Here is a 20,216-nt window from a genome sequence, read left to right as displayed (position 1 = left end):
ACCAAGACCAATCGTATAAAGTGAGGTCTTGACTTGGAATAGACTATTTTTGGTACGGGTGAAGTATACGAGTGAGGGCATGAGTTATAACCTTTGCATATGAGTCAATGGTATGCAGTCATACCCTAACAAGTGTAGGTTACCTAGGAGGTTCCTAGGGTACGAGTTAGCGTACCAGTCGTACCGTAGGGTACGATTGACTCAAGTGAGTCGTACCCACCTGGACGGTCAATTTTTAGCTTTTAGTTGAGGACCTTATGGTTTTTTCCTACACCAAAAACTCTACGTCCCCTCACTATATAAGTGTATATTAACTCTGTAAACACACTTTTAGTGGATCAAACTTCAAAAATTCTCTCTCAAACATAATTTGTGAAGGACTGGGGGCTAGGGTTCAAGGGTGTCCATCTAGGAGCAAAGTGAAGTTAAGCTTCTTGGGTGAATCTAGTTTTCTAAGGCATGTAAATCTTCCACTTCCTAAATAACTCTAAACCGATTTATTTTACACATGAATTAGAAAGTGTACTTGGCGATTTTGAAATCAAATGAAAAGGGTTTTGTTGGCTAATGATGAATAATGTTGACTTTTGTTTAAACTTGTGTTTTTACATGTTACTGATGATATTTGCACATATGGGTGATTTTTGTTTGTGGTATAACATTTTAATCATGAGTAACTCTAATTTTGATTATTTCTACCATGAAAATGGCCTTGGTAAAGGCATGCATCAAGGTGTTTATGAAAATATCTAAGTGAATTGTCTAGTCTTATGTTGGTGACGTTTTTAACCAGGGAAATGGACGAATAAGTATGAATAGTTGTTAAATGATATTGTAAAGTTATTATAAGCCATGTATGGTGAAATTGATGACCTTGTTTGTTGATTGTTAAGGAAGGGTTAAAGTCCCTAAACATGAAAATAAACTTGAATTGTGGGTAGAACTAAAGTGTGGTATGAATGTGGTATAACATTGAATTAAGGCATTGTCCTATTGAAATGGTTGAGCCAGAAAGGCTCCAATGAGGACCATGTGGTCATGTATAGTGTTGAATTGTCTAAAACGGTTAAATTCCTTAAGTGTGAATTGAATAAATGATGATGAATGCACAAAGGGTTGGAGTCCCAATGTCGACTAATGATAGTCATAATGTTTTAGGTTAAAGTCAATTTTCTAATTAAAGGGCTTGAGGTTAAAGTCCTGATGAGTGGTTAGTTTACCACTCAATTACACTTATTATTCATGCACATTACCTTGTTATGGGTGAATAAATGAGACATAATTACGATTAGATGCACTAATATCCACTTCTTGCAGGCATAAAGCAAAAGGTGTGGAAAGATGTGGATTAAAGATCAAAATGATCAAAATGGGAGAAAGAAAGTGCAGCTGAAGACCTGAAGCAAAAGGGCCTCAGGTCCACGTTCGCGGCAGTCAAGGATGGTCACTCAAATACGATCGGAAAGGTAAACTGCAGTCGTGTGGCCGTGATCCAAACCTACATAATTACGGCCTAGTAGAGGATTTCATCCCAAAGGAAAAACTATAATTGCACGTGTTGATCCCAATTTTTCAAAAATGACCCAAACCCTAGCATTATAGAATTATTCCATCTTCCCCAAAATTTTTTAGGTTTTATTTTTTAGGTTTTACTTTTTGTGTAGATCATAGCCTTCATTTTTGAAGAAGAAAATATTGTATAAATTTTGGGTGAAGAGTACATTAGAGACTTTCTAAGTGGAAGATTTGCTAACTTCCATTGTTGATATTGTGGGAGAGCCAGGTTTGAAGTAACATTCGCTTAATTCTTCAACAATTCATTTCAATGGAGATTATGGGTATATCTATGCTTAATTATCTTATGTATAGCTAAATCTCCCTCTTTGGGTTATGTGGGAATAGATGTTTAAGTGTGTGTGGGTTGTTATTTTTAGCATCTCTTTGGTAATTCATGTTTATGGATTCTATCATTGCTATGCTATTTTGGTTGGGATTTAAAGGGTGAAATCCCCAAATACCCACATGGGATTGATAAGGGAAATATCTAAGCTCTAGAAATTTCAAAGCCATATTTGAAAAAAGGGATTTAGGTGAACTTTAGGAATCCATATCACTCTCAAAAGAGGGGTGTGGAGACCAAAGCAATGATAGGCAATCGCATGTGTAGTTTGCAAAATTTTTAGTATCTTATACAAAAGGTTGAATTTAAGGTTGGCTACACCATGGTTATCATCCTAGAAATAGGGATGCCTAGATTGAGGTTGTGGTTACTAATTATTGAACACTGCTATTAGGTATTCAATAGAATCAATGGGTGAAAGTTTGGTGTTTTGTTGAAAGACTACCATCAAAATCAATAACCAAGCCTACCCATATTCGACATACTAAATCGATGTTGATGACTAACTCCCATAAGTCACTCTTTTAGTAATACATAATCCCAAGATTCATGCATAATTGTTAAGACTCTAATTACTCGTAGCCCTAAATTTATACTAGAAAAACCCAAAAGGGAACATTAGTGAAGGAACCCACCTTCCCCCATTTTATCTTTTTGTATCATTTATTTGAATTTAACTTGTATTTATCATTTCAAATTAGTTTGATCGCCACTCACATTATTCCTCATAGATTCAACCTCGACTCCCAAAGTTTGGTAAATATATTGACAATGAAGGTGTAATACCCTGAGTTTGTACCACGAATGCTACACGGTGTTTATAATCCAGAAGGACCACAAGCTAACCCATGATTGGTACCTACTGCAATAACTGAATAGTAATACTAAAAATATGCAGAAATTAGGTAGAAAACATGCCATAAGGTTCAATACTATAGTAAAACTAAATACGGTATAACAGATACTAATTCTGATACATCTGTATGAAAATACTCTAGTCTGAAAAAGCCTCTAAATTGTCTGAAATATAGAATTGATGGGATAAGTCCTAAACTAACTCCAAAATACTAAAATAATCTTTATGTCCTCGAACTAAGAGGAATCACCACTAACTCTGTCAGCTGAATATCTAAACTTCTAAGTATGATCGGGAGCCCACACGTCTGAACATATGATATAAAACATCATAGCACAAAAGAAAGGTGTGCATCAATACTTTGAATATACTAGTATACAAAGTGAGGTAGGCTAAAATGCATGGGTTCATATGCAAGTACAACATTGACTGAATGACATAAATATAATTGAATAATAGTATATGTGTGAATACGTAAACTACTATTGAGATCGTAATAACATTGGATATTAAGTTTTTGAATTACTAATTTACTGATATCTATTTTTACTGATACTGTGTAGCTGATAACTGAGTGACTGTATCTGACAGTCTTGATCCTGTGGAACTATACTGAGTTCCATACTGAACTAAGTTCTATACTGAGATTGGAACAGAAACTGAGACTGTGGGAGGTAATCATCTAACTGACATGCCCTCCTCTGAAATGATTGGGGTATGACCTGTAACCCCAATAAGAAAGATGTAAATACCGTGCCATAGGTAAAGACAAGTTAAGCCATCCTCATCTGGCAGGTGCTTTGAACAAGAACGGTAGTACCCTTAACTGGCAGATAGATCACCTCATCAACTGTCGATTGGCAGGTTGATGTCTCAACCTACGCTGGCTACATAGTTCTGGAACACAAGGACTTCTTCTAAAGATCGCACCCTCTACTGGCAGGTGATTCCCCATCCGTGGTTTTACTCGGTGCTGAATCCTACTCCAAACTAAATAGACACTCGACTAGATTCTAGACTGTTATAGGTTGGACTGAACTATTTTTGATCATACTGTATAACTAAACTGAACTAGGTTCACTAGGTTCTGTGGACTGATGGAATACTACTAAATTCTATTAACTGTCTGAATTCTACCGATCGTGACATGACTGATACTATCCTATGACTGAACATGGCTCTAGGTAAATAGCTAAATTATCGGGTATTGAATACCCTCAGGACTTGATAGCATAAATTATATGACATGGCATAATGTTGAAACAGTATAAATAACTACTTGATCATCATTTATTCATAGGGACATTCTATCAAACACTTGCATGACATGAACTTGAATACATGCTAACATGATATAATTTCATTATTTAATTCTCATGAACAATTCATCAAACGCTTGAAGGACAAAATCTATGCACATGACACTAAAACAACATGTACACATCATAGTTTAATTCCATATTTACAACTTCAAGGGTTACAACATGGTATCACATGATAATGCACGCATGATAATGCATACATATCAATTAATTCCACAAGAATCTTGTAGTAAATTATGAACTATAAACCCATTAACATGGTAATCATGAACACATTCAAATTTAACCATGAACTTTATCAAACTCATAAACTTATAGTAAAAAGGGGTTCTTGAACTCCAAGGGTGGAAGGGAACACTTGGATGAACACCTATCATACCTTGGTTGCAAATTCCTAAAGAATAATAGTGGAAATCTTAAGCCTTGGCCCTGAAATTAAATCACCTAGGGTTTTTGTTCTTGAGCAATTTGAGATAAAGTAAGTATATTTTCCTCAATGAAGACTGAATCTCGTGTTTTAAGGCTTAATAGAGGTGGGGAAAAACCCTAATAACCCTGAGGATGCAGCTTTTTAATTATTGAAAACCAGGCTGTCGACGTACTGCGTTATTGGCATTGATGTGATAGCTAACGTACTGCATTGAGTCCATATTGGTTCACTGAAAATTGCCACTGGGAGCCAGGAAAAAACATTGATCGATGCAAGGGCCAGTGCACCGCACTGATATCGCATTGATGAACTATTTTGGATTCCCAAATATGGTTCAAACAAGGTTTGAAAAATATAAAACTCATCCGGGAACACCTACTGATATTCCTGATGATTAATCAACCTAAATATTGACATTTTAAGGTCATAAGAGTGATGAAATAGAGTTTCCAACTTACAAAGGCCGAAATAATCCTAAGTCTGAATACTTAGCTAGAATTTTCTAAGTCTGGGACCCCTTAGCAAGCTTAAAAGTCTGAGTTGAGCTTTGGATTTTGCGGTCTCTTACAGACAGCCTTGAACTTAAATTGATATGTAAGTTTAAAGTGACATTCACTTCAGCTTTAATAAATCATTTCAATGGATATTATAGGTTTATCTTTACTTGTTTATCTTATTTATACCTTGATCTCCCTCTTGAGGTTATGTATGAATAGGGATTAAAGTGTGTGTGGTTTGTTGTCATTAGACTCTATTTAGTAGGTCTTGTTGATAGTTTTTATCATTTCTTGACCAACTTGATTGGGATTTATGGGTGAAAGCTCTAAAAACCCATATGGGACTGATGGGTGAAAACTTCAAACTCTAGAATGTTTAATGCCATCTTCGAAATAAGGGTTTTGGGTGAACTTCAGGAATCCATATCATCCTTGAAAGAGGGATGTAGAGACCAAAGCAATGGTAGACAATTATGTGTATAGTTTGCTAATCTATCACTATCTTAGACATAAGGGTTGTTGTGAAGTTAACTATACCATGGGTATTCTCCTAGAAATAGGAATGTCAATATTAAGGTTTGGTTACCAATTGTTGAACATACCTATTACGTATTTGAAAGAATCAATAGGTGAAGGTTTGGTGTTTTGTTGAAAGACAAGGTTTAAAACCTATAATCAAACCTACCCACACTTGATCTACTAAAGTGATGTTGACTACCAGCCTCCACATGTCACTTCCCTTAGTAATACATAATCTTAAGATTCATGCTAAATTGTTTAAACACTAATTATTCATAGCCCCAAATTTATACTAGATAAAAAAACAAAAAGAAACATTAGTGTAGATACCTATCTCCCCCATTTTTATCTTCTTGTACTATTTGTTTGAATTTAACTAGTATCTATTATTTCTAATTAACTTAATTGCCACTCACATTGTTCCTTGTGGATTCGACCCCCACTCCAAAGTTGATTAAATATATTGACGACGAGCACCTTGCTCTTAAATTAATGTGTAAGTTGAGCATTATCAAAAATGGTGTCGTTGCTAGGGAAAAATTTGGTGTATTAAGTTAGTTTGGAATTTTAGCTTACTTGCTTAAATTCAAGCTTGTAAATATTTGTTTGTGATTACTTTTGTTTCTTGTGTTAGGTAGATTTTTATTTTCTTTTACTTATATCTATGACATCTTCGAAAAAATATAATTTTTCTAGTTGGAAGTCATATCTTGATGACCCATGTTCGTATTGTGATGGACCCCACTTCAGGAGAGATTTTAACTATGCTCTTTGGAGAGAGATGGAATCACCAACTCGATCTTATTTAGAGTATGATTGTTCTTCATGTGGTGGTCAAGATGGACATTGGAGTAATTATCAAATGCCCCTCCCCTTTTTATGCTAACCAAATTATTAGGTCCTCTTATGAGTTTTATAGGTCCTATAATGAGGAGAAGGAAGAGCAATATATCGGGTCACAAGTCTTGATGCAATGCTTCAAACTATTTTGGATTAGGTAACTACAATGAGGGAGAATGTGAAAGACATGTATCAATCCCATGAGGCATTTGGAAGGGAAATTGTCAAGATAGAGGAAATGGGTAATGAAATAAATCTTGCAAATACTACTACCTTTCCCATTTCCCAAGGGGAGGCTAATCAAGAAGAGAAATAATTCTATGATGATGAGCTTGGTAGTGAAGAATCCTAGGAGATCACCCAATCAATGTAATCAAATGATATGAAAGATGTCCAAAAAAAGGAATGGTGCTAAAATCAAAAGAAGAATCAAGGCTAATCTGTTATAATGACTCTAGTTCATTTCGAAGTGAAGATACTATAGAGGAGGCTATTCCGAAGTTAGGGATTGGACCTCATTCAAACAACTTTTTTACATTATTCCTCGAACATGTGATGAGAATCTATCCACCAAGACAAATGATGGATTGTTGGAAGAAGGTATACGAATTCTATATTTTAGGAATTGACATTCCAGAGGAGCACATAGAAGCCCCACCATCAATTACCAAGGAAATCAACTTGTGATGTGCATTGAGTGGCATATAAATATGGAAATTTGATGTAAAGTTGGGAAAAAGGTTTAAGTGGGACGGAGATTCAAATCTTCTAAGTGGAAACATAAAAAGAGATAGAGGAGGCATCGTGCCACGATGTTAAACTAATCGCTCGATGGGAGGCAACCCATCACCCCACAAAAAGTGGCACGTATCATTTTTATATATACATGGTAGAGTAGATTTCATTTTTTTGTTTTGTTCATGCATAATCCATGAAATGTTGGCACACAGAGGAATATTGAGTGACAGTAAGAAAGGAACATGTGAAATTGGCATGTTGGATTGAACAAAAGAGTGCAGGCGACCCAATTTTTGGTCGCAGTTATCGTAAACACGGTCTATGCCATTGTAATTACGAAGGCTGCATGAGCACAATCACGGAGTTATAACCGCGATCATGGTCAAGTCAGTTTAAATGTCCATCGGAATGCCAATTGCTCACACGCATCTCTTTCATAATTCACTCAAATTTATGGCTTTGCATTACATATCCAAGTGTCATTTTATTCCAACTGCATCATCCAAACTTTGTATGTTGTCCTAGCTCCCTGATTTTTAACTTAATTGCATGCTTAGAACTTATAGTTTAGAGAAAGTCCTGAACTATTGCTTTAATTATAAAATGCATGCTTGTTGATGATCATTGTTGTGGTTAGCTATTTTAGTTGGTGTACACACAAATGGGGAAGTCTTGAGTACCCAGATTTAGGCCTAAACTGGTTGAAATGATCATGTACACCATGTGTTTGATTTTATGACCCAATAAGTTCAATTTGAATTCTTCCAAGTTTTTGGCCATAATCACACATTCTAGGCTTAAATTACTTACTTATAATGTTGATATGTCTAGTTGAAATAAAGAATTAGGGTTAGAATTTTGTTTTCAGCATTGTGCGGAATATGTTGACTAAGGTATCAGGTATTGTGATCGCGGTCCCAATGATCTCGATTGCGACACCACGGTTACATTCAATGCTTGAAAATCACCATACCTAAAATTTTAGCACATCCATTTCTACCCCTAAAACACTCTATAACACTGCCACATAAGCTTATATGTTGGATCTAGCATATTTTTGGTATGATAATGCTAATGATGGTCTAAGTTGCATTGCTTATAGGTTCTAAACCTTAAAGATGGGAGATTTTGAAAACACCAGACTTGTGGATGGACAATGCCAGAACATCTACTATGAAGACTTGCCGAGAACTAAGTTTCTCATGAAAGAAGTATCAACTTAGATAAAGTGGAGGGAAAATTCCAAAGTTTTCATGCCAGACTTAATCAGATTGGGTAGATGTGCTTTGCCTCGGACCCCTGTGTTGCTAATGAGCACTGGGTACATGAATTCTATGCTAACCTAAGCATATTTTCTTTCACAAATTTGATAATGACTATTAGTGAAAGGCAGCTAAACTTTCGGACAGAGCGGATAAATGAGGTATATAGGCTCTCGAATGCTGACATGTAGTAGTTTCATGCAAAGGGATCTAAGCCAGGGACCTGGATGGCGGATATTTTATATGCTATCAAAGAGGTTCCTTGGGCCACCACCAAGAGAGACATTCTAATGAATGACTTCACAACTGAGGCTAGGCTTTGGCTAAATATTGTTTGTAGTGAGTATCGACATGCACTCACATGACCATTATTATAGACATGCGAGCTCAGATGGTGGCTTGTCTCCTATTAGGAATCGCCCTAAATGTGGGCAATATTGTGCATTCAGATTGGAGGTACTTTATAAATCATAAAGGTACACATCTTCTCCTCTCTTTCCTTATCACAAAGCTATGTAGGAGGGCACAGGTTAAGAAATATGCTACAGATACCTGGGTGCTCCCAGGCCCCTACATCTTCCCACTCAAATTTAGAAGTTTGGGTACCCTAGGCCATAGTAAGAAGAGGAAGATGGACTCGAGCAAATTAGTCCAAGAGGATAAAGACTCTTCCAAACCCTCATTAGCCATCGCCTTTGATGACATCTCTGGTCATTTGCAGGTGGTGCGGGAACTATTGTCCAAACTGCCTCAAGGACCATGAGAGTCCTATACTATTCTCCACTCATACATAGATTATTCAGACTATGAGAAATACAGGGAAGAGTAAAAAAAGCAGGGAGCCATAGTCTCTAGCTTGGAGAGAGCTTATTCAGCCTTAGCTACGTCACATAGGTACCTCAAGGATTTGCATGAGAAGAAAGTGAAGAGAGAAAATAAGAGAGATAAGTTCTTTAGGAAGCTATGGAAGGGGTTGAAGGTTATATTCAAGGAGCTCAAGCCCAATCATCGACTACCTTTACCTAGGTTGGACAGTGAGGACGAGGCCCCTATTGATTGGTCTGTTGATGATGCTAATAGTGATGGTTCAGATTCAGTGGGAAAGAGCATCCCTTGATGCAGATTCAAGGAAACCCCTCTTGCTCTTGTCTTATTGCACATGCAGTGGGGACACTACATTCTTTTTAGTTGGGGGTTCCCCCGAATTTGTATTATTTTGGTGATATGTTTTTGGATATTTCTTTTGATGCTGTTTTATGATGATATTCTAGATATTATTTTGTTTTTATTTTTGGCATGCTACATTTTTGGGCACTCTGATGGTGCCCACATTTTATGGATTAGCATGTGTGTCACGACCAGAACCGGGGCCCTAGCCATGACGAGCATCCCAAACCATGAAGGCCGAATGCCCTTCTAACTTGTAATCACATACACTGTCCTCATATGAAAAAGATAATGCGGAAATACATAATGAAATGGAATCATGGTCATTAAATCTGAATTCAAATCTTAATGAAAACTGCAATTCAAAACATCTGAGTTATATCTGACTCAGTCTGCGAAATCTCTACTACATGCATAAACCCAACTGTCTGAAAACAGGGATAAGGCCCCAAGTAGAACAAAACATAATAAAGATAAATGACTAAAGTAAACTAGGCCTTTTGAAATATAGAAGGCTCACCACGAAACTCTGCACTTCTGTCTAGAGAAAACCTACTGCTTATCGGAACCCCTAGATTGAGCCTTAGAACCTGGAAGGGGGGGTTCAATACAAATGTACTGGTACACAAAGCAATCCAAAATAATGTATTTATATATAACATAAGTGAGAGAAATTAATAAGACATTTTACATTTAATATATGAAAATACATGGGCATATTTTAAAGACTTTAAAACATTTCTTTGAAACCATGACTCACTCTTTGTCTTACTTCTGAGCTAGATAGTACACCCTACAATCTGTAATTCCATGGGCTATATGGAATCCGCCATTGACTCAGCGGCCAAGCCCCCAATCTAAGTTTGCCACAAGGATTGGAGTATCTATAAGGGGAATACGCAAGATCACACAGCAGGGTGCCAAAATCCCCGATTAAATAAATATTTCATGGTAGTGCACAAGATCACAAAGCAGGGCTCCTAACCATAGTCCCAATTTGGGACAACACGAATCAAAGTACACAAGATCACAAAGGATGGTACCATAATCTCGTGTCGGCAAATCACAGTTTCTAGCATAGAGTCTTTCAAATCGTACTTTATTCGGGTAACCATCTAACTCTCTTTAAGCCTATTTTTTAAACCTTTTATAAACATGCATCTTTTTGTAATCATAATCCAAAAATCTGATTTCAAACGTTTGTTCTGTTCTATTCTGAATTACAATGGCTTTAAATGATTTGGTGTCGTCACACTAAGACTTGCAAGTCCTATTTCTGAGGCATATTGTACCATGCTTGATTCTTTCATTACAACATAATTCAAACCACCCAAGCATGCAAATAGTATAGGAAATTTCATGTTCCGAAAGCACAAGTCAAAACCATGCTAAGATTCTCGTTCTTTCAATAACCATGTGGTGGTCATGTATTTTTGGCAAATATTCAATTCTTTCATTAAAAGTGTATTCAATGTTTATCAACATGCACAACCCTCTCTTTTGGATTCAAAATCATATTCAAGTTATAGCAATAATCAAGATATTTCAAATACAATTCATATCATATAAAAGATAGGAAAAATCATAACAAGAGAGGGATTCTTTAGGATTCATGCTCTCAATTGTATATTCATCCTTAAACACATGCATACATATATAGAGAGTCTCAAATCAATTTTGGGGAAGGGTTAAAGGCCAAAACAATACTAATCAAGGCTTCTAAAATATGCTAGTAATTGTAAATTCAAAACCCCTTTCTTAAAAATCATGATTTCTAAATCGTTAGCAAGAATTGAAGATGGATTCTTTGCCCAGGAAATTTTAGGTAAATCCCACATACCTTAATTTATAACTCTTGAATGAACTCGTGCTTTAGGGATGTTATTCGAATAATTGATGGTTCTTCTTGTATCCCTCACAATGAGGATTTCGATTCTCAAAGAATTATTGAAAACCCACGGTGAAATCTTACAATATTTTGATCTTTGGGTTGAAACCCTAAGAAGTGTTCTTGGTGATTTTGAGAGTGAATGACCTTATTTTGATGTTTGGGGGATTAAATCCGATGTTATGGCTGAATAGGGGGAATACCATTTTTTCCCTTAAAATGCAAAAAAAGGAATTAGGTGGGTGTGACAGAGCGTGCGTCGCACGCTAATCGCACGATGCTACTATCTCAGTCATGAAAATGGTCATAACTTTTTGTTCGGGTATTGGATTTTGAAGAAATTGGTATCGTTGGAAAGATAATTTGAAGATATTTCATTTGATATATAGTAAGCCCTCTAATTCATTATATACAAATATTTATTATTGATTGAATTTGGCATAAGTTTCAACTCTCACTCAAACTCGAACGATAGGAAAGCTTTCAACTCATTCTTGAGTTAGGGAACCTATATGATCTCATTTCATGCTAAAATAGGTTCCCACACAATATAATTGATTAACATGCCAAATTTGCATAGGATTTATGGGTTTTGGATCATCTACGCATAGAAATGACAGCTTTTGTTCTAGCCTAAATGCAGGGTTTTACATTAACTCCCCCTTGGTATTATTCGTCCCCGGGTAGGAACGTTGAATCTTAAAGGTATGGAATAACGCGGACATGATGTGTCTTCTAAGGAAGGATGTAACTGATCTAAAACATTTAAACTTCTATCATGAAACTGAATTCTGAGCTGACTTGCCCTTACTTGTTTTAAGAAGCTAATTCATGTTGAGAGTTTAGGATTCCCCCCGAAGTTTTTATGCTCAAATCACACGCATTGGATTTGTAAGTGATAACTTATGTAAGTATGAATCATGAGGCAACAAGATTTAGATCGTACAAAGGTATTACACTGTCTGAGCTAAAATAGCTGGAAACATTTGAGATTATGTGTTGAACTCTTATGAACTAAGTCATGATTAAATAACTGAATTTGAATTATGATGCTTAGACTGAACTGAGTTCACAACTTACATGGATGGAATAGATTATATTTTGGGATGGTCATACGTATTGGACTTCAGATAGTAGGACCAGGTGAAAAGGTGGAAAACCATAGTAACTTGTCTACCTGAATGTTAAACTGAATTATATTGCACACTTACACTTAACTGGAGTATCTCTTCAACACTCTTTCTAAAGAAGTCATAGTAGCATTAGGGATCAAAGAATCTCTGACATGAGTTACACAAGACATCCAACTAAGGAATCACAACAATGACACTACTCTATAGCATGGAATATAGACATATAACTCATAAACTAGGACAGAATTACAAGGCCTTAGGCAATGCAACTTCTTACTTTCAAGCTTAGCATACTTCTCGAATACTCCCTCAACTATACATTTCCCCTTAAATATCAGACTCATTCAATTCAACTTATAATTCTCATAAGGGTACTAATAAATCTTTCTATATCTTTTTATGGTTTACACCCTAAGCATAACGTGCCTTACCACTTCAATGACCAACTCTGAAGTCTTACTATGGATTCAATAGCACATATTGTGTTCATCCACTTAAATCCCAACATGTCATTTAAGCCTATCTTTATAACCACATATGAACTTCAAGGCAAATACCCGTAAAGGCATACTTCATATATTCTCTAAATCATTATCGATACAACTCCCATGCGCTACCTCAAGAACATACACATACAAATTTCAACTAACCATCATATGCATTAAAGACTTGGCCCCAATCTTACTTCACACTTATAGCCTTATCTAAACAAGCATACAATGTTCTTTCACTAACAAGAAATATTCACCACCACCATCATTACATAAGGAGGAGTCACTAAAAGGTTACAACATAAAACCTTGAAGCGTGGAAGGATATTATACGAGACTTGACACTTAACTGAGGCCTGAGGAATAGTAAATCAACATCAGGGATTTATCAAAGTGATCTGAATTGAGGCATACATGACTATAAGCTGAATCTGACCAATCATACCGAGTATAGCATGAGTTATGGAAACTTAGCACACTATCAAGCATAGAACATGAGTCATGAGCTGCATGACCTCAATTTGGAGTTCATAACATATAGTATATGATTCCGACTATTGAATGAACTAGAACTCCTTATTTTGGGACTGGAAGAGTACATGATTCTCTATCACAAGCATGAACATGAACTATGATCATAGAACTGAAACATAAGGCATGAGTAGGTATTGGGATAACTGAAAAATACAGCGGTAAGAATGGGTTGAGTCTTACCCTCACTTTCTGATGTTCCATGTCATACTGACATTACTACTAGAATCTGAGAGCCTGAATTGGTTATTCATCCTATCATCTCCCCCTTTGCTTCAAGCCATCATCTTAAGTTTCAGAGATCCCTTACTAGCCTCTAAAATGAACTACACTTACTACATTCTGGGGTCTGGAAAATGACAATACTTGTATATCATAGAACTTAACCCGAAACACTACACCTGAAAGTTGAAAACCCATTACTAATACTACCTTCTGAGACACACTCCTATCTTTCTATAGCCTCAATAGTCATCACATAATACTTGAACACTTACTAACTTCGAATCTACATGAATATCCCCATAGTCGGGGTGCACACCCTCTAGCGCTTTAACTCTTATTTCTTTAGTTCAACCTTAAAAAAAAATCAACTTAGATTCTAACACTTAACATGGATATCACAAAGTCTTTGATAAACCAATTCTTCTTCCGTCATATCCCACCAATATCGCGACTCCAAACTTATATCTCTCTACCATGAGAATCACGATCATATCAAAAGGCTCAACACTATCAATCAAAACATCTTAATTTGGCTAGAACACCATGTACCATTTAACTAGTCTTTCTCCATCTAGCAACTTAACGGTACTACTAGACACACGCAACATACAATAGCCTTAGAAAATGCCGCAACTCTATATCACTTTGGGCATATTTCTACATCATACATACAACATCATACTTCACTACGGCTCAAATAAACTTAAGCTCTTGCGTACGCTATTTAAACCTATTAGATCACTTCCCTATAACTAGTATCATTAACCAAGAAATCATCACATCTACCTTCACAGCCATCAACTATTCAAAGTTAATGTGTAGTGCTAAACATGGTTTAAAATCCAACCTTACACACAATTCCCACTTGGGAAAAAATATGAAATAAAACTTCAAGAAATACTAGTACACTAGAACTTCGTAACAACAACAATCGATCATAATCATATGCCCTACCCTATTCACAATCCATTAACACATTCTCCTTCTACACACCATTACTATCTACCCTTTTTTTACAGCTAAACTTAGTCCATAACTCTATAAGTTTTAATTAAACTCCCTCTTACAATCTCAGGGATGCCTACATTAAATGCACTCATCCACCAAGTACCTTCATCAATAACCTATACTCTTCTTGCACAACAAAAACCATCAACAACTCTTTTTATACTTGAAGCAAACAATAATTCACCTTAACAAATAAATCCTTCTCTACCTTCTTCTAAACTAACACACAATATCGTATCACTTCATTACCAACTCAATCTCATGCAAAAAGATTCAGCTATATATATATATTTAATAAATCGCCCTTACCACTTTACTTGCCATTACACTACTAAACCCCAATTCCAACAAACACAAGAATACAAAATGAACAAGAAGTTGCTAGTGAATTGAAATAGGCCTCACACGGCTACACTAGAGTTTGATTTTGTATTTTGAACAAGAAATGAGATGAATGACAAGGCAACTATTCTAGTGAATCGAAAGAGCCTCACATAGATTCACTAGACTTTCAGTTTTAACAACACAATGATAACAAGATTACAAGAGATAGAAACTTAACACACAATATTCAATGATCTAAGAATACACATCTTACCCCGTATAAATAAAAAAACCTTAGTCAACCACTCCTCCCACAGACTACCATACAATCCACACATGCTACTAGCTACCACATTAGTCTATCACTATAAAATAGTAAATCATTCTCAAACATTAGTTATTCAAATAAACACATTTATCTACATAAAATTCACCCTCACTCTGATTTCTAACCTTGCGACTTCACATCACCAACTTCTTGGTCCAATATCATTACCAATAGGTCATGACATCTTCACTTTAACTTATACTACTACTCAGGTGGAAATACAGTTCCAACATACTACTACACATCATTCCCCGTGAAGCATGACATCTGCAACATAAATTTTGAAAAGGACTAAATACACTTAATACTGCAGGCGGAAAAGCATAATTTCATCGAAATCAAAATTCACACTAGAATTAATACACCTTGGAGCACTAATGGACTCTTCTCAAGTCCTTGCACAAATTTTAAACTTGTATATGGCTTAATCAGAAAGGATCATACCGTTTAGACTCTAAACTTCTGGACACTTGAATCACCTCAATAATGAGACATATCTGAGCATATCAAAGTAAGGAAAGAATTGGATGACTTTACTTCTGTATGGGCGACACCATAGCATGAATTAGAGTATGTAAAAGGAATATTCTAACTCCAAAGCATGAACTAGAACATGAAGAAAGAGAGATATTCCTAAATGCCTTGTATCATCCTTTCTATAAGTGTGGCACGCTATACAACCATAAATAAGACTCTACCCAATGTGATTTTGTAGATACCCTTGGACCATGAATTATGTTCTAATACCAAGTTTGTTATGACCCAAACTGGGGCTTTAGCCGTGATAAGAATCCCAAACCATAAAGGCACAGACTTCCTTCTAACTTATAATCACATACAATGTCCTCATATGAAAAAGATAATGCAGAAATACATAATGAAACAAAATCATTGTCATTAAATCTGAATTCAAACCATAATAAAAATTGCATTTCAAAATATCTGAGTTATAGCTGACTTAGACTGCGAAATCTCTACTACATGCATAAACCCAACTTCCTGAAAACTGGGATAAGGTCCTCAGTAGACCAAAATATAATAATGATAAATAACTAAAGTAAACTAGGCCTTCTGAAATATAAAAGGCTTACCATAGAACTCTGTACTTCTATTTAGAGAAAACCTACTGCTTATCAAGACCCCTACATTAAACCTCAGAACTTGGAAGAGAGGGGGTTAATACAGATGTACTGGTATGCAGAGCAATCCAAAATAATGTATTTATATATAACATAAGTGAGAGCAATTCACAAAACATTTTACATATAATATATGAAAAAACATGGGCACATTTTAAGGACTTTGAAATATTTCTTTGAAACCATGACTCACTTTTTGTCTTACTTTTAAGCTAGATGGTACTCCCTACAATTTATAATTCCATAGGCTATATATAATCCACCCTTGACTCAACGGCCAAGCCCCCAATCCAAGTATGTCGCAAGGATTGAAGTATCTATAAGGGAAACACGCAAGATCACACAGTAGGGTGCCAAAATCCCCAATCAAATAAACATGTCATGGTAGTACACAAGATCACTAAGCAGGGCTCCAAACCATATTCCCAATTTTGGATGACATGAATCAAGGTACACAAGATCACAAAGAATGGTACCATAATCCAGTGTCAGCAAATCACAATTTCTAACATAGAGTTTTTCAACTCGTACTTTCTTTGGGTAACAATCTAACTCTCTTTAAGTATATTTTTTAAAACTTTTCTAAACATGCATCTTTGTGAATTCATAATCTGAAAATCTGATTTCAAACATGTGTTTTATTCTGTTCTGAATTACTATGGCTTTAACTGAGTTGGTGTCGTCACACCAAGACTTGCAAGTCCTATTTCTGAGCTATATTGTATCATGCATGATTTTTTATTAAAATATAATTTAGACCACCCAAGCATGCAAATAGTATAGAAAATTTCATGTTCCGAAAACACAAGTCAAAACCATGATAAGATTCTCATTCTTTCATTAACCATGTGGTAGTCATGTATTTTTGGTAAACATGCAATTCTTTTATTAAAAGTGTATTCAACGTTTATCAACATGCACAACCCTCTCTTTTGGATCCAAAATCATATTCAAGTCATAGCAATAATCAATACATTTCAAACATAATTCATATCATATATAAGATGGGAAAATCCATAACAAGAGAGGGATTCTTTAGGATTCATGCTCTCAATTATATATTCATCCTTTAAAACATGCATAAATATATATAGAGTTTCAAATAAATTTGGGGGAAGGCCTAAAGACCAAAACAATACTAATCAAGACTTCTAAAATATGCTAGTAATCGTAAATTCAAAACCCCTTTCTTAAAAATCATAATTTCTAAATCGTTAGCATGAATTAAAGATGGTTTCTTTGCCCATGAAATTTTAGAAAAATCCTACGTACCTTAATTTATGACTCTTGAATGAACTCGTGCTTTAGGGATGCTATTTGAACAATTGATGGGTGTTTCTTGTAGCCGTCGCAATGAGGATTCTGAATCTCGAAGAATTATAGAAAACCCACGATGAAATCTTAAAATATTTTGATCTTTGGGTTGAAACCCTAAGAAGTGTTCTTGGTGATTTTGAGAGAGAATGACCTTATTTTGGTGTTTGGGGGATTAAATCTTGTATTATGGCTGAATAGGGGTGGAAATTCCACTTTTTCCCTTAAAAATATGAAAACAGGACCTAGAAATTGGGAACGTGCGACAAAGCTACATCACACGCTAATCACGTGATGCTACTATCTCAGTCACGAAAATGGCCATAACTTTTTGCTTGGGTATTAAACTTTAGAGAAATTGGTATCGTTCGAAATATAATTCGAAGATATTTCATTTGATATATAGTAGGTCCTCTAATTTTTTATATACAAAGAGTTATGGTCGATTGAACTTTATCCAAGTTTTGACGCTCCCTCAAACTTGAACGATAGGAAAGTTTTCAATTTTTCCTTGAGTTTGGGAACCTTTATGATCTCAATTCATTGTAAAATAGGTTTCCACACAGTATAATTGATTAACATGACAAATTTACGTAGGATTTATGGCTTTTGGATCATCTACGCATAGAAATGACGGTTTTTATTCTAGCACAAAATGCGGGGTGTTACAATGTGGTTTTTAGTTTTTGTTCCTTTTACATTAATTTTATTTTTATGATTGGTGGTGCATAAATAGTTTTGTCCTATGATATATTGAGTAACGACATTCTTATGGGTAAAGTGTCATGTTTTGGTTATGAGACATAGATGCAAGGGAATTTTGAGTACCCGCAGCATTGTAAAATTGTAAATTTAGGGTCACATTATGCACCATTGGGAAAGTCTGAGTAACCATATGGTTGGTTTGCCAATTTTAAGCTGAAATGTGAGACTAAGGCTTTGGTTGGTGCCATGTGTGGCCAATTTCATGATGCTAATGAAAAATGAATAACCTCTCTGTACGAATTTTCTAAAATAAATCAAGGACATGGATGTGAGAATGTTGTAACAAAACTTCTTCTCTTTATGTGACTTTATAAATTTTTGACTTGTAAATAAGGATTGATACTCCAATTTTGTCTCTCACAGGAGGGGCATTGAGCGTCCTTGGCGAGTTTTTGTACACCATGTATGGTGACCTTTTTGCATTAATCTCTTGTATACTTGTGTTAGCTAGAACTTGCCCTGTTAGTTTCTCAAGGCTAGTTTTGATTATGTGTGGTTGGATAAATGATCTTAGGCCATATTTTTCATTGGAAACCCACTCTAGCCTAAAAATCCTACTTGTGCATTAATCCAATCCCTAGTTACCCATTTTGAGCCCTTGGACCTTTGTTTTGCAAACTCATTATAAATCGTGAACCATTCTTTTTATCCCTCTTTCGAACTATACCCTCCTTGAACTTGAAAATGTAACTTGAAGCTACAAGCCTAAGTTGGGGGTGCTAAAGATTAACGGAAGTAAGTTTTGGGCCATGAAGTTGTGAGTGAAATTCCTATTGTTCCTTAGCATTGAAAATAAATGATTATAAGAAAAAAAGGATCCAATAAAGGAATGACTTGCACGAAAGTTGCAAGAAAAAAAATGAAATAAAAGAGATGAATAAAGAAAGTGAAAAATAGGCATGAGAAAAGAGAGAAACGAAGAGGAGTAGCCCATAGTCAAAAGATGGATTAAATAGTGTGATGTAGATGTTCAAGGAAGGGTGTAGCCATATTTTCCCAAATGATATCCTGCCCTAGCCTGAACCTATGTTACAAGCTTAAAAAGTCCTTTGAGATCTCCGACCAATTACTTTATTTGTAGTGGCGATTGAAAATAAGAGCAAGCCTATGGTATAAAACTAGTTGCAAAGAGAGGTTTTTTGTGAGGGGGAGAGTTTTTACACTTGAAATTCCTTATTGCATATTTCACAGCTTGGTGAGGTTGGCATGTAAAACAAGTTGAGGTGCTTGATTTCATTACCTTCCGAGCATTGAGGCAAGTGGAGTATAACTTAGTTTTGTCAAAAAGTGAGTCACTTCTAGAGTATTGGTTTTTGTAGCGTGGTTACTCTTTGAAGTCTTGTAAATCCTTAGACATGGCTTTTAATAATGAGAGGTGAAGTGAAAATAGCATAGCCCGTGCGCAATGAGATAACATTGGTAGTGACTAAGCATGATGTCATTATGATATTTTAGGCATAGATAATTATGTCTCATCGTAAGAGGTAGTGTTGCTTGAGGATAAGCAAAAGATTTAAGTTGGGGGTGTTGATGAGTACT

This window comes from Capsicum annuum, chromosome 7 (assembly GCF_002878395.1).
Source record: "Capsicum annuum cultivar UCD-10X-F1 chromosome 7, UCD10Xv1.1, whole genome shotgun sequence".
Classification (NCBI taxonomy): domain Eukaryota; kingdom Viridiplantae; phylum Streptophyta; class Magnoliopsida; order Solanales; family Solanaceae; genus Capsicum; species Capsicum annuum.
This window is presented reverse-complemented; position numbering follows the sequence as displayed.